We start from the raw sequence: 23232 nt of genomic DNA on the forward strand, positions 1-23232 counted from the left end.
CCACAGCGACTGGACTCAAGTTTTTCTACTGTTTCTAGATCAGTCTTTCAACTGAAGAGCAATGTGCTAAGTGAAAGTCATCAACATTTCTGGATCCTCAGGTCAGTAATTTACATGTGGAGTCCAATAATCTGTGCTAGCAAGGTCTACCGAAGTCCTTATCACAGCCACAGTCACTCATGGAAGAAACCAGAGAGGTGTGTGAAGCCACTTCAAAGTGTGTAGTTCTGCCCCATCATGCCCACCCTGCCACATTCCACAACTCTCCAGTACCCTCTCAGATCTCAATAGAACGTACACGTGTGCTCTCCCACATTCCACTGTCTGGTTAACATGCCTCTTTATCTTTGGGGGACCATACTCGCCAAGCTGGCAGGTACATGTGAAGCTCATCTCCCATTTCTACACATTCCTATAGCATCTATAATTTTTATCATACATATATAACATTGAGTAACACCCAATAACCGGAACTCTCCTTCCCTTCTTTCTCCTGAATCCTAAGTTGTGTAACAGCAAAGACCAATTTTTGTGAGTCTTTCCTTCTTTATAGATTAATATGTGTGTGTGTGTGTGTGTGTGTGTGTGTGTGTGTGTGTGTGTATAAGCACATCACTCTACTATCTGAGAGGTACATTAAAATTAATTTATAGGGCCATTATATTGCTTAATTAGTTGTCTCTCAGTTACACACAGCATGATTTGAGTGCAGGCCTGGTGATATTAAAGAGCCAGCCACAAGCTATCACTCAAAGACCTAAAGTAAACAGAAGCCAACCACAAGATAAGATCCTAAAGGCAGCTCTTCCCATCTGCATATAAATTAGTGTTTTGTGATAAATTACTATCAATACTTACTCTAGGCTAGGTGTGGTGACTCAGCCCTGTAATTGGAGAGGGTGAAGCAGGAGGATTGCTATGAATTTGAGGCCAGCTTGGGTTACAAAGTGCATCTAGGCAAGCCCCAAGAAGAGTTGTAAAAAAAATATTCATTTTAGAAGCCTTTTGAAATGCTTCTCAGATAACAAGCTCTTGTTGCTGGTAGCGGGCAACTGGCTATAGTAGCATCTTAAGAGAATGACAATAAATATGCGGGTGTTTTGTATAGACTCAGCCCAAGCAAGAAAGCCTACTATGCTGTTTTAACCCAGTATCTGGCCTGTACTTTTTTTTTTTCTGAGATGGGGTTTCTCTGTGTAGCCTTGGCTGTCCTCGAACTCACAGCAATCCACCTGCCTCTGCCTCACAAGTGCTACTTTTTTTAAAAGATTTATTTATTATATATATAATGTTCCTCCTGATTGTACACCTGCATGCCAGAAGGGTACACTATATCTCATTGATGGTTGTGAGCCACCATGTGGTTGCTGGGAATTAAACTCAGGACCTCTGGAAGAACAGTCAGTGTTCTTAACCTCTGAGCCATCTCTCCAGCCCCGAGTGCTACTTTTTATGTTGCTGAGATGTGCGTTTGTAGTTGACTACGGTGGTGTGCCTGCAGAGCTGTCATCCACTTGTACATCACAATCAACCATCTCTCTTCTGAGCTCTCAGTCAAGAAACCTGCTGGTCAAAGGCTTGAGGACCACACCGGCAAGTCTCCCTCCTCTCCTCAACACCCCCCTGTGCCTTCTAATAGAGAAAGCCACTCCACACCCACTGAGACACCTAAGGGGCACCCATCAATACTCTCTGTCTCACATGTATTTATTCTTTTTTTTTTTTTTTTGAGATGGTTCAATAGTCTTTGTATGAAGTGGAATGTTTTAGATTTACAGCTTTTTCAGACTTAAGACCATTGGCATATATACAGTAAGAGGTGTGTGTGTGTGTACATATGTTTATCTATGTCTATGTGTATCGATATCTTTATATATATCAGAGATGTGATCCAAGTCTAAGCATACAGTTTGTGTGTTGTTTCATACCCACCTTTACACACACAGCTTGCATGTGATTTATTGCATTTTTAGTGTATTTCTGTGTTGACTGTCACATGGCATCAGGTACACTACTTCCCGCTTGTAATAGCATATGAATGCTCTAAAAATTCACTTTGGAATCTTTGAGTTAGGGATGTGTAACCTCTAGTTATTGAAAGATGAAGGTAAGTTGGCTTCACAGGTTTTGCGGTCTAGTGTAGGAGACAGGACGAATCGATCGCCACAGCACTGAAGCTCTGTGGACATAGCACTGTCCCAGAAGACTGACAGTGTGCGCTCGCACTGTGCAGGGCTGAGCCCCGAAGCAGCATCTGTCACTTCAATCATGCTCCGCACCACGTGCCCCTGGTTAGAGTTCCCCACAGTGCTGGGTTCCACCTGAGAAGAGCAGGCCTAGCTCCTAAGGTTCCACCTCTAGGAAGCCCAGCAAGCAGCTTGAATACACACGCACCCCAGCTTACTACTAATTACTCCCTTCGAGTGTATCGCATGTGGTATCTATTTCCCACTGGCCTGACCTGCGCTTCCGCCTGGACTGAACGAGCTGAACAAAGTAGGACAGCCTACGCCATGGGAGGAACGGCCACCAACACAGGAGTGGCTACAAAGGCACAGAGCTTAGCCTCCTTTTAGCTTCACTAAGAGCAACCCCTGTCCCGTTTCACCTTAGAAAATAATTAGCTGATTCCAGAACCCACATCACAATATAAGCCACAGCCAGAGCTAGGCAGAAGGTCCCATCCAGCCGCACGCAGCAATGTAAGTGCTGACCTTCCATGTGCCTGGCAGGGAGGGACAAGTTCCTTGGGAGCACCAGTGACTAGGTGACAATGCCAGTGGGTTTTATGGGTTCAAAGTCCAGAGAAAGGATAGAATGTTGTCAAATGTCTGCAGAGAAGATGGTCTCCAGGGTTCCCTCTCACGCAGTACCACAGCTTTTGTTTTTTTCCATCAGTCAGTGGCAAGGCTATGGTTCTCACCTCTGAGCAGCACTGAAAACCAGAGCCTGGCAACAAGTGAGACTTGGTGATGCAGATATCCCGGACACCACAGACTTGGTGCCTGACCACTCCCAGTATACGGATAAGACTATCTCAAACCTGACGATACGACTTGTGTCTATGCCCAAAGGCATCCTGTGATTAAGTCATGTGGATGCCTATGTATGCACTCCCAGCAAAACAGAAAGAACTGTCACCGACACGTGGCCAGGGAAATGGCCATTTTACCATGATCATTAGTGTCCCGGTGTGGTGGCTCTTTGGACCATCTGTGATGTCTCCACAGTAGGAAAAAATGTGACAGTAGATGGATAGCCTCTGCATCCATGCAGAGCAGACTCCAGGAGCCTCCCAAGGTGAGGAGGCCCCCACCTAAGTGACACCTGGGCTGACACTAAAAGCTGTACCTGTGGAGAGGGGAATAAAGAAGAGAACAGACATGGCCTCTGCCCTCGTGACGCTTATAACTTGTAGAGACTGGAATGCACGTGGCTCACTTTTCACTGTGGCTGCTGAGACTGAGGGCTCCTGGCCCGCTGGATCAGAAGGGACCTGCGCTACTGTGCGCTCTCAGACTCCAGTGTGGCAATCACCAGGCAAGAGGCTGGGAGGCAAAACAGCAGGAAGAGGAACTGCACAGACCTGTGAGTGCGTGAGGAAGGAGGAGGAAGGAAAGAGTGGCCACCCTCCACAGAATGAGTGGAACACCTTGGGAGAAGCGATTGGGGGCAAGCCAGCAGCTCCCGAATCTTGCAGAGCAATAAAGAGAACTAGTCTTTTCTTTCTCTTACTTTCTCTTTCTTTCTTTCTTTAAGACAGGGTTCCCAGTGTCGCAGGACAGAACCCAGGAGCTCTCTGGCCAGCCAGCCTGGAAGAAATGGCCAGCTGCCAGCTCAGTGAGAGATAGTACATCAAGAGTATGAGACAGTCATAGAAGAAGACAGGTGACATACTGCTCTGGCTTTCCATGAGTGTGCACGCAGACTTACACACACACATCAGAGCTAATCAGGATCAGCAAGGCCAGAGTATACATTATCAATTATATGTTTACTAATAACATACATGTGATGTTGAAATTTAAAAAAAAAAGACAAAAGAATATACAACAGTTTTGGTTTGCTTGGGGTTTTAAAAATAATACAAAATAAAAATAGATCGGATGAAGCACACATGTCGAGCTGATGCTGGAAACATGAAATCGGGGTGCAGACCCCTCGTGTGAACACAGGCTGAAGCACACGGCTACAGCAGCGCCACTTCTCGTCCTACTGAGACCATTTTAAAACGTACATGGAAATGCAAAGGGAACTGAAATCGATGAAATGAATAATGAAGTGGGGACTGCCAGGCTGCCAGATGCCAAAGCTTTGTCAAGACTCTAAGATCAGCCGGGCGTGGTGGTGCACGCCTTTAATCCCAGCACTTGGGAGGCCGAGGCAGGTGGATCGCTGGTCTACAAAGTGAGTCTAGGACAGCCAGTGCTACACACAGAAACCCTGTCTCAAAAAACAAAAAAAACAACAAAAAAAGACTCTATGGTCTTGGTGGCAAGACAAGCACAAATCAGTGGGATGCAATCAAAGACAGACACAAACTGATGCAAAACCACTCGAGGTGGGAAAACCTCAGCATCCCATGATGCTGGTGTAGCCGGTCACGCACAGATAAAACAAAACTGACCTCCATGTGAATGCCAATCTAATATAATGGAGTCAAATAGGAAATTGTAACATTAAAAGCTTTGGGGGGGGGGGAATCTTAAATGCCAAAAGTCTAAAGCGTGAAAAATTAAAAATTGAACTTCATCAAAAATTTTTAAGCTTTCATCGCATGAAAAACCCTGATGTCAGAATGAAAAGGCGAAGTATGGGGTAGGAGAACAGATTTTCAAAAAGCAAGCCTGACTGAGGGTTAGCACACAGAAGGTATCAACCAGGAGCGGTTCCGTAATCCCGGTAGGTTACATCCTTTCTACCACCACTTATAGCTAAGATTATTGAAATAATAAGATTATCAAAAGAGAGCACCGTTGGTGAGTGCCAGAGATCGGTCCGGGAAAGGAGAGCCAGGGGGAGTCAGGTGTGTCTGCTACAGAGCAGAGTGAAGGATTCTGTGATGAACATGCCCTGTGTATTGTCTCTATCAACATCAGGATCATGGATGCAACTGTCTTACAGTTTTGTGAGACTTGATCACTGGGGGAAACCGAGCCAAGCGCACTGTGGTATTTCTAACAGCTGCATAGAATTCCTAAGCATCTCAAGGCACGGTTCAGTGTTGTTGTTTTTGGGTTTTTTGTTTGTTTTTTTTAAGTTGTATTAGTTGAGTACCTAGAATGCGGAGGACACACCATAGAACGGGAGAAAGCCAGCAAGCAACACTTAGGGAGAGAGGGACTCTGGCTTTTAAACTTGTATAGAATATCTGGGCTGTTTAGGTGGCAAATGCAATCAGCCCTGTGGCCCTCACCCCGCCCTCCTCAGAAGGGCCCTGGGGCTTCAGAAAACTCACCCTGAGCCTGCTGCTAGGCTTCATCCCTCATGCTCTCCCCACAGCCTTCTATCTCACGCCTTTGTTGATCATGAAAACATTAACAGCAGAGGGGGGTGGGTTTCCATTTGTCCCTGGAACCCCAAAGCCTGCCAGAAAGCCCCAACATCTCCATGGAGACCACTGACAGTCTCTTCTAGGTAGTTTATGGGGTATAGTTTTTAAAGAGTAGCCAGCTCAACTAATGGGCCACTGTTTGCTTATGAGATGTAACTCTTTATATTTTTGGTTGTGAGCCTAACCTTTAACGGCTGAGCCGTCCCTCCAGCCCAGATAGAATTTTTTTTTTTTTTAAACCAATGAGAACTCAAAGAGCAAATTGGTCTTTCCTGGGCACCTCCCAATTCCCTGCCAGTGTGTGGCACAGCACGCGGACCTGTAGAACGCTGATACCTCAAGATGTCGAATTGTGCGTTTCCAGAAAAGTCTTACCCTCTCCCTCCCCAAGCCCACGCCCAGCTCCTGGGCCTGCAGGCCTTTTCATTCTGTGCAGTGTAGGGGAGAGAGAGACAGAGCTGGCAGCGAGACACACAGAAGGCTCAGCTACCACACTGGGGATGCACATTCAGAGTCCCATGTGGCTCTCCTTTGTGCCAGTGGGTGAGGCTTCCCACCCTCGGTTCCGGTGACTTGGAATGCCCAGGGCCTAAACTTAATTAACTTCTCCCAGCCAGGACTTTTCCATCGCAGCCTGCATCCTGCTTCGTGGGGTGGCAGGACTCAGGGGCTCTCTGCACAAACAGAAGGCCAGGGACCTCAGTGGCCGCACCAGCAAGTACAACAGGGCCAGTAGCATCCTCATTAAACTCTGATTAGCAAGTGGACTTGGTCCAGGCCAGCGCAGAGCTGAATGCGATTTCTTTCTTTCTTCTTCTTCTTTTTTTTTTTTTTTTTTGGCCGACAGTTGATCAGATGTGGGCAATTAAGAACCGCCACACCTCCAGCCCTTGTACTTTTTTGAAGCAGGGAGCTCATAGCAGCCAAGCCATAAAGACACCATTGTCTCTAAGAACAGTATTCCCACTAATCTCACTTCTGGCAATTTACTTTTTCTTCCCAAGCAGATTTAGGAACCTAAAAAAAAAAAAATTCTTTGAAAGAGTCCAGGGGAGGAATACTCCATAGTACGTAATCCTATGGCGAAGCGGGAGTTTTGGTGTCCGGCAGCTTTTCTTTGAATGGGCACTGGATAAATAAACTTCTGCTGCCTGGCCACACTGAGGCGGAGACCGTGAGGATCCAATTATGCATATGGAGGCGTGTGCTTTCTGGTTTGCAACTCAAACACAAAGAGGGCAGTGCCAGAGGGCCTTGCACTCGGGCCTCACCGAAAACTCACACACCCGCCAGGTGAGAGCGGCTTTTGTAAGTGCTTAAAAGCAATTACTGCCCTTCTTTAATTTTAGAGTGCTAATTAGGCTCCCGAATCCAGTCCAACCTGGTCCGCTTCAGACTTTGTGCTGGTGTGGGGGTGAGGCTGTGGGGTGTCCTGGAATGAGCCAGCCTGAATTTGGGGGTGGGGGTGGGGGGAGGTGAGCAGTGGGGGAAGGGCAGGATTTCTAAGAACCCAAAAAATTTTCAGCCTAAGGGCCAAAAATGGATGACAGGCATACACTAGAAGTTGCTTTCACCCTTTAATGAGGGAAAAGGGGGGGGGGGGAAGGGGGGAGAAGAAAGGAAAACAAAGGTGAAGGCAACAGGGAAGGAAGCAACTAGGGTGGAGGGAGCACATCAGCTGAAACGTGAGCCTTAGAAAACAACAGCAAAGTTGTAAAGAGGAAGGGGAAAGCAGGGCTTGCTCAGTAGCTGTTCCATTTGCATACTCAGCCCCTGTGCCCCTCCCTGTTAATGAGCCCAGCACTTCTAAGGGCCTGTGCCTCAGAGTGACGAGTTTCTCTGAAAAGACAGAACTGAAGAAAAAAAAAATCCAAAGGCCTGGAAAGCAGATAACCAGAGAGCTGCACTTCCCATCATGCCCCAGGGGGACCTAGGAAAGAATTGCCAACAGCTCCAGCCGAGAGCCTAAGGTGGAGGTTGGGCCAGGCAAGCTGCTGCTAACTGCAAGCTAGTAAGACATGGATGTTGCAACATGGATGTTGTGATCTATCTCCTGGCAAGTCCAGGTGGATATCCTGTGCATCCCTTCTTTAAACAAAAGATTTCTCCATTGTTGAGTGACTCCGAATTAAGATGCTGTGTGTGTGCTTGGAGGAGAGAGGGGGCTTGCTGTTGAGATTTGGCAAGGCTGACTCTGAGGTGTTCTGTTGCAGGAAGCACAGAGAGGCAAAGCAACGAGGAGAGATGCCTCACTGGAGTCCAGGGTTTTCAGAGAGCAGGAAGGAAATCTCAGGGCCTTTAGAAACAGAAAGCTCAGTTTCCATCTCCTTGGAAGCACAGACCATCTTTTTTTTCATCAGCAGAGAGCCAAGAACCCATGCTTCCTAGGCTGTTGGGCTTGCGATCATGCAGACCTAGGTTCAGATCCTGGACTGGTTCTACCAGCTGCTAAAATTCCTGACATCTGTACACTGAGCTCCTTCAGATTAGCTAGACCATAACAATACACTTGTCATACGCAAATGGCCCTTATGGAAAAACCAGCCTCAGAGACTGTGTTCCACATCCATGCCTGATACCTGCGAGACCACAAAGGGGAAACACACAGTTTCCAAAGAAAATAGCCATGCAATTGATTGACAAGACAAATAGCTGGCTCTAAATATCTAGAGGCACAAATAGAGTACTGCGTCAGATCACAAATGTGGAGCACGTCAGCTGCAGACAGGGCATCCAGCCAGTCCCCTTTCCGTAGATACAAACAAGTGTCCAAAGAACTCGCCACTGGTGGATGACAAGCAACACAGCAGCCTAAGAGGCAGAATGTGGTAGGAAGTGAGGGAGCTGAACAAAGAGGCGCAGGACACACCAGGGCAGGGGCGATTAGTTCCACATAGGAGGATTAGGAGCCGCTTTAGGTGGGAGTGGGCACCAAACCAAGACTTGAAGCTAGGTGAAAAAGAAGAATGAATCTTGCTAGAGGAGGCGACAGTGTGAATGTAGAAAATGCAAGGAATGCCTGGGCAGCGGCGAATAGCCCTGTCTGCCCAGAGCTAGGCACACTGATGACCAGGGTCACACAAGTGCCATAGGAGCTGAGCACTTTTTGTCAGTAGTAAGCTGTACTTAAGAGCACATGAGTAGATTAGACATAGGAAGGCCCCAAAAGCCAGGGACCAAACTATTGCTGCAGTAGAGGACAGAGGACAGATGACAGACAGCAGAGTTGGGAAGACACCTGGGGACATGGAGAGCTATCAAAAGAACTGTCATCGTGAGGCTTTAAGTGGAAGGGATAGACAGAGGAGAAAGTAGTTGGTGACACCTGGGATCTGAGCACTGGAATCAATAGCCCAGAACTGTCACAGTCTTAGCCCACAGAGGGAGGAAGTGGGAACTATACATTTCACAGGAAGTGCCTGAAGCTGAGCAGGCACCTCTTTTACGCTACTGTTGCTGATGGGGCTTTGAGTTGAGAACAACGACAAAGCCTGGAAGCCTTGACGACTGGGAGATATGCAGTCAAGGCAACAAGGCAGAATTGCATGCAGATACCATATGCAAAGGGGATTTGGCTCAGGGAATTGATTCCCCCCCCCCTCAAAAAAATTATGTGAGAACTGAGAAGCAAACCAGGAGATTAGGTAATATATAAGAAGAAGAGCAGGAAGGGCATCTCTCTAAAGCCAGAGAGGCAGTGAGCAGAGGAGGGGTAGACCAGGACCCAAAGACTGAGCTGTCAACCAAGAACTCTGGGGATCCAGACCATAGACCAAGAGGAGAGAGGGGCATTACAGGAGGCTGAGCGAGCCCCTCTCATTACGGCCTCACGATACATGAGTGGGCTGGTGAGCAGGGACAAGGGGCTTGCTGTGATTAATAATGTGAGGGAGAAGAGATTGACAAAGAGCAGGAGCCAGGAAGAAGGGCGTAGAATCCCAGAGTGTCTGCACGTCCCCACAGCGCCACTCCACTCCTGTACAGAGGGCTGTCCGCTCTTTCGCCCCTCTCCTGCCTGACCACTGAAATCAGTGTTGTGTGCATATGCCAGTTGGCTGGTTGCTCGCCCTGTGGTGAGTGGCGGCTCACTTCCGTTCACTCTCTCTCTGTGCTTTCTGCTCAGCAGCAGCACAGCACTGTTGCTTCGTCCTTGACTTCTCCTCTCTTCCGTTTGTCACTAAGGGAAGCTGCTCCTTGCACGCCGCCTTTCCCCAGTCAAGGCACCTGAGAGCCACGGTGCATCCGCAACTATAAAATGTATCTGACCTATTGCTCTTTTTCTTGGTTGAACAGTCCAACAACATTAAAGTCTTCTTAAAGCTTTCCCAGAGGGAGCCACGGGGGTGAGAGGGATCCTTGAATATCCATAGATATAGATGCATATTAAAACGTCACACTCCGAGGATACTGCAAAGATGGCATGACAGCATGTTTCTATATGTTCCAAGTCTTAAGCATCAGCTGAGACCTTTATTAGAATCTTAACTTCCTAGGGCTACAGAATTGGAATCTATTGGTGGAAGTCTGGATTTCTGCTCTTCATTTCAAAAATAAAGTTTGGGGCTTCCCCCAAGACTTCAATGATCATCCGTCGGAGAACTGAGATGGGGGGGGGGGAGGGGTATCCAGGGATGCAGGCTCCCAGCCCAGATTAGCTTCTTATAAACTATGCCAGCAAAGGAAAGTACAGCAGGTGGGATTGACCAAGTACAGTACTGATTGACCAAGAATTGTTTTCTCTCAGCTTTATCTGCTCATTAAAAATGAACACCACAGCTCGGATCCTCTGCTTTCGAGGACTGCCAGCTTTTCTTAAGATGAAGAAGGAAGGGGGGCGGGTGGAGAAGGAGACCTGTGAATGGTTTTTTTTTTTTTTAACCAGCATTTCTTCATCGAGGAAGTGTGAACAGAGAGATCCTCGGAGTTAATGACCCACCAGTACCTCCCCATCCTTGTTTGCCCAGGTCATTCAAACACATAAATGCCACTACAACCAGCCACTAAATCTCCAGACGCTTGTTCCAGCTGTCAAACACAGCCATAAAAATAATATGCCTCCAGCACAGGACAGGGAGGCAAGATGGCGGAACACTCACTGGTTTTCAGCAGCCCCTCCTTAGAGACATAAGCTTCAGATAAATATTTAACTTGCTCTGTCTTCAGCCTTAGGTTATTTACAAATTGGACTTTAAAGGCATTTATGATGATCTTTCTCTGAGTTATTTGCACACCTAAAGTAGCCAGGGGGTTAGGAAGGAGCCTCCTCTGAGGCCTGCGGGATGGCCTGTTTTACCATACATGGCCTGCAGACCATCCTGGAAGAAGGCAGTCTCTCCTTCTGTGTGGCTGGAGCGTGTGTCTCTGTCAGGTCTGTGGCCCTTCTGCCACTGTACAGGACTGTGTGGTGTGGCACCTTTCCATGCAGAGATCTTGCCAAAGAGTATACTTCAGACCAACACCTGAGATGGGCATTTAACAAAGTGGTTTACCTTGCACCATGATTTTGGAGGTTGGAGCGTGGCACGCACATCAGCTCAGCCTCTCACTGGGACCTCTCTGGAGACCACAAGCTGCTCGTCATGTGACAGCAAAGTGGAAGGAGGGAAAGCATTTGGAGAGAAGAGGGAAGAGAGGCCAAACACCCCACTTAGTCCTAAGAGACAATCAGGAACATCTCCATGCAGGTGGAGCCATTGTGGTTAAAGGCCTCTGAAAGGGCCCATTGCCTCCAGCCCATCACTCCGGGGACCAGGTCTCAACATGTAGATAAACTATATTTCAAAGCACAGCAAAGTGAGGGACACCATTTCAATCCCATAGTTTCTCAGAACGCTAGGCTGAAGAGACACATTGAAGGCCAAGTCTAACTCCCGAAACCTACAAGTGGCACAAAAGAATGCTAAAAGACACCAGGAAGGCCTCTGAACCACTGATGGTCACTTCCCTAAAATATTTGAAAATCTCAAGATGTTAACAGGTGAAGTGTGGACCTGTGTGTATTCGTCCTGTTCTGTGAAGGTCCAAATAACCAGCGTTTCCTGCTCTGAGCATCACACAGTATCTTCTGTAGAGTTAAGGCCTCTTGTGCCAGGAAAGCAACTGTAGAGGAAACATGGGTGAATAGACTTGGTTGCATCCCGTCAAAGCCACAGGGCGAAGGCAGGCACAGACGTGGGTGAGTTTATCTAGCCCAGCTCTAAAATGGCAAAGGTGGGCCACCCTGTACTAGAGAAATCTTGAGCTTCACCCAGTCCAGTGTTTCTCCTCAACTGTCTGACTATGAACCCATCTGTTCATTCCCTACACATTTACTGACATCATGTTCCAAAGCAGGGTCGCTCATCAGTTTGCACACAACATCTTGAGCAATGTGCGGTGAAAGAAGGAAGCTACCTACAAGATGCTGCAGCGCATCTGAATATCTAATGCTGGAAAAGGTTCTCTAGTTCACCGAGGGAGGATGCTCTCCACTCAGGAGGTACAGAGGATGAGATACACACACAATAAGATACAACGTGTGAGAGCACATAGGAAAACCATCAAGCCTATACAAGCATACAGAGAGTTGGTAAGTCCTGTGGATCCAGGCACCACTGGGGGTGGGATATTTCTATGGATAAGGGGTACTCCGGTCTACCACGCATGCCTATATGTGTGTAAATATATTATGTGTGTATGTAATACCCATATGCATACACTTATTGCAATATGTTACCAAAATGCACACATACACACACACACACACACACACACACACACACAGAGGCCTTAGTTAGTAGAACTGTTTGGGAAGGGTTAGGGGGTGTGGTCTTGCTGGAACAGACATAGAACCTTGTTGGAAGAGAAGTGCTACCGAGCATGACAAATTCTCCCCATACCCCTGCCACAGGGAATACAACTGAGCGTCTAACCTGGTGGAGACCTCTATTCCAGAACAGTGCAAAGTGGAAAGATCGGTGCCTTTGACTGAAATCTGGAGGCTTCTGGAATACTCAAAGTGTCCGGTGTATCCAGTGTCCATCACTGCCTTTGTACAGTTGCTCTGGCTTGCTTTCCTCCAAATGCTCTTTGAAGAAACTGTATTCATCTGCTCTGGCCACCCTAATGAGTGGTCACGGGCTGGGCAGCTTCCCAACTGGCCACCCATCTCCTCAAATCACTGAGGCTGCAGGTTCCAGCCCAATATGTCCACCGGGACAGGGCTACCCAGGTTACAGGTGGCTGCCTTGTCACTGTGCCCTAGCTGGTCTCTTGCTTGTGGTCCTGTGACAGAGGGAGAGAAACAAAATGTCTTTCTATTCATGTAAGGGCATTAATTCCATCCTAAGGTCCCACTGCACTGGGGTTTGGGCATCAATACATGGACTTTGAGGGAACACAAATCATGTGCAGTTTTCAAGAAGAAAACACTGAGCTGGGTAGGATGTGAGAAATAGAAATTTAAAAAAGAATATTGTTTTAAAATTACATTTATTATTAATGTGCAGTGTGTAAGGCTGGGCACACATATAGTACATATGTAGGGGTCAGATGACAGCTTTTGGGGGTCAATTCTTGCCTCCCACCATTGAGTTCTGAGGATCAAACTCAGGCCATCAGGCTTAAGCAACAAGCACTTTTGCCTGCTAGTCCATCTCTCCAGTCCTATTTCTTTAAAATATTATGTGTCTCTTGCTTCAAATATATGATTAAGACAAATATGCATAAAAGGTATGCCTTGAGGGAAAGGGGGTAAATGTACAAAACACAGAAAACAAAGGCTAGAAAGTAGATCCCAGTCTGTAACACCCTAGAGACCAGCAGATCTTTCAGATTCCCACATGAGGTCTCCCTTCAGTAAGTCCAAGCACAGCAGCCCACAGTGAGAACAAAGACTGCTGGCCTCTCATGGAACTTGTTTGGCCGCCTAGAGGTCATTGCTAAGAAACAGGGTCACTGCGCAGACCAAAACAGAACAAGCAAAAAGATATGCAAGGAGGACGGGAGCACGGAAGGATGCTGGGTGCTCTGAGTCAGTGGCTATATGGGCTCCGTGGAAGAGAAAAACCCCAGGATTTCAAGGGTGTCTCGTGCTCTCAATGTCCCTTGTCACACCCTCTTATGGGCACAACTATGTTCTCTCACAATTCTATTCTGAAGATCTAACCCGAGCATCCTAGATCTGTGACTCTGTGTGTGTGTGTGTGTGTGTGTGTGTGTGTGTGTGTGTGTGTGTGTGTGTGTGTGTTTTAAGGGCCTTTAAAATGGTTATTATTTTTATATTGGCATGGTTGTATATTGCAAAACAATATAGAGATGGACTTTGTGCACGTGTGTGTACGTGAAGCTAGGGATCAAGGCCAGGTCACTGAGAATGAAGAGAGCGTTCTGCCTCCGAGCCCCACTCCTAGCTAGAGCTAGGAACATTGAGGAGGAGATAGAGTGAGGAACAGGCCCTGATCCAGTTTGATTGGCATCTCTACAGGGATAAAACACACAACAAAACATGCAAACACATAAAGGCTCCAGAGATGCTCATGAGCAAAGGAAAAGGTGAGAAAGAATATACAGAAAGGGTGGCCATCGGCAAGCCATGGAGAGACTTCAGGAGTGACCAGTCCTGCTGACTTGGGCAGCCTAGGGGTTGCCTGTGAGGTGGACGTCTACCCTATGAGCCATCAGCAAATGCACCTCAATCAAACGCATGCACCCTCCCCAGCCCCTCTGACCATGAAGCCTGCAACCAGAGCATGGGAGACATTCTGCCTTGGAATGAGGCTTGAGGTCCAGGCGGGCTTTACGGCTAAAGGCCCCGAAGGGTGAGGTTTCTGGACACGGCCAGCTCTGAGATGGTGGAGTTCCCTCTGACGTTCTCCATGGCTTTGTGAACAAAACCGGACACATCACCCAGCGCTCAGCAGTGATGGCCTCCCCCCCCCCCCCAGCAGCAGGATGTCCATTCGGTGGCATCTACATCAGCTGCCTGGGGCTAGCGATACAGAGGAGAACTGCATTCTCCGGTGGCAGGAATTAATGAGCGGGGGAAGCGGCAGTGTGTGCTTTGCCACTCTCCCTAATTGGTTCTTGTCTGCGGGGAAGACATACTTTTTGCCTGGAAACCTTTGTAATTCTGCGTACTCAGGTATTCGGCCTGCCCCCACAGCCACACTTCTCATGCACACCTCTCTCCCCCGAGGCCTTCTCTGGCTTGAACTGCTGCCAGACTCCCACCCAGCTCCCAATTAAATGTCATGCCGGGCTGGTGTCTGATGGAGAAAGCCCTCATGGCGAGGGGCTTAAATCGCTTGACATGTGCACGCCGATTCTCCCTCATACCGTGTTCGCTGATTAGTCTTTTCTTTGTCCCCTTTTTTTTTCAAGAAAATGACTGCTACTCGTTATTTTTAGAGATGTCTCCCCGGGTTTGGCTCAGATACAAAACAATATCTCAACCAGGGGCAAGGAACTCAGATGGTTCAGAAGGATAAGAGGCAGAGTCACCTAAGACCACCTACGTAAGGTTAGCTGGTAACCCAGCGTGCCCAGCGTCACTGCCTGGGTTCCAGCCCCTCTCCTGCGTCCCCCCCCCCCCAGCAGGTCCGTGTATTTGAAGCTCCCTCACCGTCCAGCAGCTGCTCCCTCTCCCTGGGTCCTCTCTTGTTGCTAACAACCATGAGCAGCATGCGCCAGTGCGTCCCACAGCAATGACATTGCCAAAGGACAGTGTTGACTTACACCTTTGAGCCCTGACTTGTCAGCTAAGTGTCCTTGAGAAGCAGGAGACTGAAAATGACCTTTCAGAAGGGAGTGAGCTTTTGAGACAATGGTCAAACTTCCAAGCAGCTCTCATCGGCTTCAGCTGTTGCTCCGGCTTCACCTGGAAACTGCCTCACTGTGTTCAAGCCTCTTCATAGTAAGGGGCTCTCTGAGAGGTTGTGTGCAAACACCTTCCTTAGCCTCTTCCTTTGGATGATCAGCTAACTCCTTAAAACTGCACGAATCCACACAGCATCTAATAAAGGAGAGGCAGCTAGCGCGGACGGAGGCAGAACGGACTGAGCCTTAAAAGAGAAAAGTTGCTTGGATTAAAACTCGTGACTCCCATGGTCTGAGTGGGGACTAGCCCCTCTAACATGCACGCTGAAGCCTCCCGTAACGTGTGGAGAAGCAGGACCTTTCAGGGATGTCTGGGCCACCAGGGACTAATGCGCTCTGATGGGATCAGACTAATGTTCTACTCAAGTAAGAGACCCTTGCTTTCACCACTCTGGAACCCTAAAGGGAGCAGGCTGTTATAAGGGAGGCCCCGCCTGTGTTTAGTGTTCCCCTAGCCATGTCCTTGTGTGTCCTTCCATCCTTTGCCATGACAATGGTCCTCTCACCCTCCAAATTGATAAGTCAAGATACACTTCTTTCCTTTATACATTTTCCAGTCTCTGGTATCCTGATATAGCCATGGAAAGCAGACCGAGACACTGAACTTTAGGCAGTTTGAGGAAGAAACTCATGACATCAATGACATAATGATCTCTGGTGTTGCTCAGTTGTAGATAGGATGATACAAGGCAGAAATGCAAAGCAGCAAAACGCAGATCCAGTGTGCACAGGTGCACGCGCGGGCGCACAAACACACACTAATAATAATAATAATAATAATAATAATAATAATAATAATAATAATAATAATAATAATAATAATAAAAGAGGGGTGGCAGAAGAAAGGGAGAGAAGGAAAGGACATGGTTCTGACAAAACTTGAGCCCAAAAGACTCTGAAACTGCTGGGGGAGGTTCCACATCTCTGGATATCACCGCCCAGCCCTCTTGTTTGGTTATGAGTGTCTGAACATCAGTTCACTCCATAGAGCAGTTAGGGAGTTACTGAGAATTCCTGAGAGGGGCCTGGATGTTTTTATATCAAGAATACACGTATCCTCAATTCTAGACCTTTACAAACATATGGGGAAAAAATTGAGACCAAACACAAAGACCTTCCAAAGATGAACTCAGAAGTTCATCCTAGGGTTAACTTTTCTGAGGACAACATAGAGATGAGACCATCTCAGTAATCCACTCAAGATCACAACACATCCAAATTACCTTCACCAGCTGGGCAGCTGTCCCAGCTCCCTGACCAGGGACGATCTGATCTACGTTGTTCTGTAACTGAATTTAGGCAGCCTCCTCCTTGACCACCATTGTCTCCACAAACAGCATCTTCTGGAGAGAGTTAGAATTTGGGGAGACAGAACCATTTTAATGATGTGATACTAATGAAGAGAGGTCATAGCATCCTCCTTTATGACCATTAGTGGTCCCTGGTCACCAAGGAACAGCCCCAATGTGCCTTTCCCAAAGGCTTTGGTAAGAACCTCATGTATTTGTGCATCTGTGTGTGCTTTGCTGGACTCCATGCTTCAGAGATGGAGGGGAGGACACACTGTTCTCTTCTCACGCTTTACGCTTCTGCTATTGTGCTTTTGAACACCTCTGCAGTTGATTTTGCTCTCGCCAGTGTGACACCTCAGAGAAACACAACATTAGGGTTTTTTTGTCCTTCTGAAAACATCCCACAGAAAACTGGCTGGCCTAAAACAAGCACTTGACACAGAATCTTGATGAAATCAAGGTAAACATGAGATGTGTGAGGCTGCTAGTAGAACATGGAATAACCAATGTGTTAGTTAGGGTTTCTATTACCATGACCAAAAATCAAGTTGGGGAAGAAAAGGTTTCTTCAACTTATACGTCCATATCATAGTTCATCATCAAAGGAAGTCAGGAAAGGAACTCAAGCAGGGCGGGAGCCTAGAGCCAGGAGCTGATGCAGAGGCCCTGAACGAGTGTTGTGTACTGGCTTTCTCATCATGCCTTGATTAGACTGTTTTCTAATAGAACTCAGGACCACTAGCCCAAGAATGGGCCCACTCTTGGATATTTGAATTGTAAAAGATTGTTTTTAAAATGGCCCCTGTAAGGGAGGGCTCAGAGTTTAACTTACAAAATTGAAAGTCTCAGTCTTGTCCCTTGAGGGACTTACAGTGTTGTAGGGAGACCAATAATTTCTACGTAAAATGATAGAATCTGTGATGAGGGCATAAGCAGTACCATGTACACCTGGAAAGAAGAACAATGAACCAGCCACAAAGCCCAAGAAAGAGAATGTGCTGGCTGCATAAGAGCAATTTTTTCCAGGTAGTCAAAGGAGTAAACTTTAGAGAATTTATACACAAGTAAAAATAGACAAGATTGTTGTCTGCATAAAAGACTTTGAGATAAATACAACTTAACCAATTAAATTCGAAACCAATAAGTTGTAGATGACCTCTGGCATCTTTTCCTGCTGTGTTAGACAAGGCTCTCGAAAGGAACAGAACTGAGAGACTGAAGAGAGAGAGAGAGAGTGAAAGGGAGAGAGAGAGAGAGAGAGAGAGAGAGAGAGAGAGAGATGAGAGAGATGGATGATAGATATATAGATATGGAGATGATAGAAGATAGATAGATAGATAGATAGATAGATAGATAGGAAGGAAGGATAGAGAGAGCTGGACGACGTATATAGATGATATAGAGAGATATAAGTAGACAGTAGATTGATAGAAGATAGATATAGATAACTGGTAGATCAACTGATAGAGGGTAGATATAGATGATATATAGAGGTAGATATAGAGATGATAGAGAGCTAAATAAAGAGATGATATATAGAGACAGAGAGATTATAGAGATGATCGATAGTAGATAAATAGATATAGATGATAGATAGATAAGTAGATATAGATGTTAGATCGATTGATAGGGGAGAGAGATTGATAGATATAGGTAATACAGATATAGATAGATGGTAGATCGATTGGTAGAAGATAGATAGGTAGATGGATGGGTAGATATAGATGTCAGATTGGTAAAGACAGTAGATTGATTGATAGAAGGTAGATAGCTAAATAGATGGATTGATTGATAGATGATAGATTGATTGCTAGAAGATAGGTAGGTAGGTAGACACACAGAAAGAAAGGAAAAGAAAGAAAAAGAGAAAGAAAGAAAGAAAGAAAGAAAGAAAGAAAGAAAGAAAGAAAGAAAGAAAGAAAGAAAGAAATTATTAGAACGGCTTGCAGGCTGTGGTCTTCCTAGTCCAACAGTGGCTGTCTACCAATGGAAGACCCAAGAACCCAGTAGTCGGTTAGTGTATGAGGTTAAATGTCTCAGTTGGTCTCTGGTATATGCTGAATCCTGAGGAAGCAAGATGAGAACAAGCAGGCGAAGAAGAGAAGCCTTTCCTCTTCCCTGTCTATTACACAGGCTGCAGCAGAAGGCATGGCTCGGATTAAAGGTAGATCTTACCTCCTCAACAGACTCAAAGTGTGTCCTCCACTTCAAATGATCTAACCAAGGAAAAAAATCCCTGTGTGCCCTGCCTCTTCCATTCCAAAAGCCATCAAGTTGGCAACTGAGACTAGACAACCACATCAGCAGCAGGCTCAACTCTGAGTAGGGTATGGAAGGTGTCGGCCCTTAAGAAGCATGTCACCTCAGCAAAGAAACTGAACAGATGTATCTGAAAATGTGTGCACAACAGTGCCTAGCCCAATGTGCATTCTAAACCTGAGTCTACTGACAGGATAGATAGATCTAGACATCCTGTTAGATGAGCTTCAAGGATGATGATCACCAAGACACAATGAAAGATCAAGAGAAACTTTGCAGAGTTCTGAACCTAGGAATAAGAATTACACTCAGACACATCTAGGGATGGCAAGGGCACAGGAATTAATAAGATGGGTGAAAATGTACTGTTTGCAGACACCACAGATGTCGCTTATAGATAGAAGCGGGATTTGAGAGGCTGACACAAGATCTGGGCAGCAGAGGCTAGGCAGACCATGCCAGACTGGACTTGTGGGATTCTTTTCCACCCTAAAAGACTTAAATAACCCTAGACCACACTCTTATCACCAGGCCATGTTACCTTTGTTCTCCTTGTACCCAGCCATAACAGCCAAGGAGAACCAGCGCTGCTTTTTCTAAAGTGCTTTAGAAGGAAACCAACATCTACAAATGAGAGATCTAAGGCTCAGCAGGGGCATCAAGGACCAGGCTGCACCCAACAGCCTGACCACTCCTCCTGTGAGCCTGAGATTTGTGTGGTGTGTTGAGAAAAGCGACTATTTAGTGGGCAAGAGTAAGGCCCACTCTAAGGCTCAGCTAGGGCTCAGAGGAGCCTGGGATGGCAGGAGGAGACTGGACACAGAGCTCTAGAAGACACAGACGGAAAGGATATGGAAGATGGGGAGGGGGTGTCTTGTTAAATTTACAGCTAATTAACATTTGCCATAAAGCAGACCCCAGTGTTCACCAAGGCCTTGTTGTTATTAAATGCAGCGCTTTGATCAATAGATGCTTTTTGGCACATCACAGCTGTCAGAGATCGTTTAGTTCTCTATTTCCAAAAAGTGATGCCTGTTTTAGTGGGTAGTCTAACCCTGGGGTGTGACTCAGGGGGTCCTGACTTAGATGCAAGGCTTTAGGGCAGAGCTTGCCTCTGTGGGGAGTTGGGGTGAGGGCTTGACCAATCAGGACACACACTGCACATTGAGAAAACAATGGAAGGAAAAAAGGGGGAGACAGACCAATGAGGAAGACACGGAGAGGAGGAGAAAAGAGGAAACAGACATCAAGGAGGAGGGGACAGAGGAAGGAACAGAGGAGAGGAGAGGGTGACACTGAGATTAAACTCTGACAATGGCTGAGAATGCAAAATTAAAACTCCAACTGAAGCAAACACTACACTGATGGAAGGGTACTGTGTAAGGGAACCGCAAGAAAAAATCCTCTCCTGCTCATTCAGTTTAAACCCGGTCGTAAATGAGGATGTAAAATCTCACTTTTCAGACTTGAAGTAAATTTCATAGTTAAGAATTCACCCTGGGCTCTGACTATCTCAACTCAGCTTATCTTTTATTTTCAACTTATTTTGCTCCTTTTACAACAGATCCAAGCAGCACACGAAACACGCCCCAGTCTTTCTGTTGTCTGAGTTTACTCAATGTCCTCACTGTTTTCCAGGACCAATGAAGCCAGTGGTGATGTCCTTCACTTTGGAGATGAGTTTTTGTATTAAAGTATAAATCTAATGCAGGCACTGAGTGATGACTATGAAATTTAAGACTAAGCTTGTCCTCATAATTACACAAACGTTCTTTCTAAACCGAAGTCCTCAGTCTGTCATCTGTCTTTGTGGGGGAGGCACTTCACTGTACCACTGAGCCACAGCCACAGCCCTTAGTTTTGTCTTCTTTTTTAAAAAGATTTATTTATTATTATTATATATACAGTGCTCTGCATGCAAGTACCTCTGCAGGCCAGAGGAGGGCATCAGATCACGTTAATAGATGGTTGTGTGCCACCATATGGTTGCTGGGAATTGAACTCATGACCTGTGGAAGAACAGTGCTCTTAACCTCTGAGCCATCTCTCCAGCCCCCTAGTTTTGTCTTCTTAATGATACTTATATTTTGGCCAAAGTAAAGCAAACTAAGGTAAGCAACCTAGAAATTGTCAAGAAAACTCCTCAAATCTTACGAATCAGAGAAAAACAGTTAAGTATCTAATTACTGCCAGAGAAAGTGATGGGTAGATGGTAAATATAAGACAAATGAGAGATGATTAAAGATAGATAGCTAGAGATATATGTAGATACATACATATAGACAGACAGACAGACAGACAGACAGACAGACAGAGGTAGATGATACATGATAGAGAGGAGTATAGATAGATATGTAGATAGGTAGGTAGGTAGATATAGAGAGAGTAGGTAGATGGAATAATGATTTGGACAGGCATATGATTTTTTTAAATTATATATGTACATGGTACTTTGCTGTGCGCTCCTGATATCCATGGAAGGGGCAGAAGGCAGCTTCAGATTCCCCAGAAGTAGAATTACACACAACTGTGGGCCTCCACGTTGGAGCTGGGAACAGAGCCAAATTCTCTGGATGATCAGCCAGAGGCCATAACACACTTGCCTATCTGCATGGGGCCCTGCGCCTGTCCCTAGACTACAAACATAAGCAAGCAGCAGAATGCCCAAGGCCCAGAGTTTGGCCCCGGCAATAAAACAACAAACAAGGAAAACACAGAAATTATTTCAATCTAAAAATATACTATGAGTTATGTCATTTGATAAAGAAAGAACAGAAGTTAAGAAAATGTGAGGGGGATGACATCATGGCCTCTGGTGCCTCAGACTTCAAAACCTCAGAGATACCACTTGTGGGAGGGAAACCATGCAGAGAAGCCCTGGGCTGACAGAAAGCAGGGTGAGGATTCCCATGAAGGGCGGGGAGAGCCTGGCTCTAGCATCCTCTTCAGAAGTGACAGTTGGGACAGCAGAGGTCTCTCCAAGTAACACAAGCCCAGGCATGTAATGACCTAAACCAAGATAAGGGACGTCTATACGTGACAGGTCGATGTCTCCTTACCATGCAGGGTGGAAAAAGTCTAACGCTACCTCAGACTCAGGCTACCAAAAGCTGAGCACACATCTCCACCAAAGTGGCTCTCCTCACGCCTCTGTCAGTGAAGTGAGGAGGCATATTTGGCCCCCAAGGTCACAGACTGGCCATGTCCTGGCCCTTCTCTTACAAGCTATATCTACTTCATGGCAGCCTCTCTCCTGTTACCATCCTAACTGCCAGAATTCCCTAGAGTGACCAGTTACAGCATCTGTCCAGTCTGTTCTCCAAAATACAGAAATAAACATGCATGCGTGCACACGTGTGTGCACGCGCACACACACACACACACACACACACATACATACAAATAAGTAAATAAATCTTTAAAAGACTAGAAAAGGAGAAAACATCCCTTCATTCTATGCGTCCAGCAAGACTCCAACAGACTATGTAATCCTTCAACTCAACAATAAAAAGACAATCCAAGTTTTTAATGGCAAAGGAATTGCCTTTTCTCTTTCAAATAAACTGTAGAAGTGACTAACAGGTACACAAAAAGATGCTCAAAATCATTAACAGCTTGAGAAATCAAAATCAAAATCCTAGAAAGGCTCCATTTCACACCCACTGTGATGGTTAGAACCTTGAAAGTAGAGCAGAAGAGGGTGACAGGACGGCCAAAGATGAGCCCTATACAGCCTGTCGCAATGTAAAGGGCGCCATTGCTTAAGGAAAGGTTTAGGGATTCCTTCAAAATGTTAAGCACGCAAAATAATCATCAGACACTAGACACCACCCGAGAGAATTGACAACACTGTCTTGGCTTGTTTCCTGTTGCTATGACTAAACACCAGGACCAAAAGCAACATGAATCAAGGGAGTGGTTTATTTCAGTTCACACTTCACAGTCCATCATCAAGGGCAGCCAGGCCACAGGAGATCTGGGACTGCCTTTCTTACGCAGCCTGGGGGCCACCTCCACCTCCACGCACAACAGGCCTGGGTCCTTCTCCCTTAATTATCAATCAAGAAAATGACTCACAGACACCCACAAACCAATCTAACGGAGGAACTCCTCAACAGGCGCCCTCTGCCCAGGTGTGTGTCTAGGTTTGCGCCCTGTAGACACACACCAGCACAAACCTTAGTAATGAACCTTAGTTATCGACTTCCGGATAGCCTGCTAGCAATTTTGGGGACCCACTTAGATTATCTCAGATAGAGTCTTGCCAAAGCC

The 23232-nt window shown here is 46.4% G+C and overlaps 1 long non-coding RNA gene across 1 annotated transcript in view; it reads right to left on the bottom strand.

The window, feature by feature from the left end:
• Nucleotides 1–23232, bottom strand: part of LOC311605391 — a 109296-nt gene that overhangs the window by 5002 nt on the left and 81062 nt on the right. Inside the window, exon 2 of the long non-coding RNA XR_014781920.1 lies at nucleotides 12466–12817. This is a non-coding gene — a long non-coding RNA (uncharacterized lncRNA). The remainder of the gene's footprint in view (nucleotides 1–12465; nucleotides 12818–23232) is intronic.

The sequence above is a fragment of the Acomys minous genome, assembly GCF_964271855.1.
Source record: "Acomys minous genome assembly, chromosome: 9".
Classification (NCBI taxonomy): domain Eukaryota; kingdom Metazoa; phylum Chordata; class Mammalia; order Rodentia; family Muridae; genus Acomys; species Acomys minous.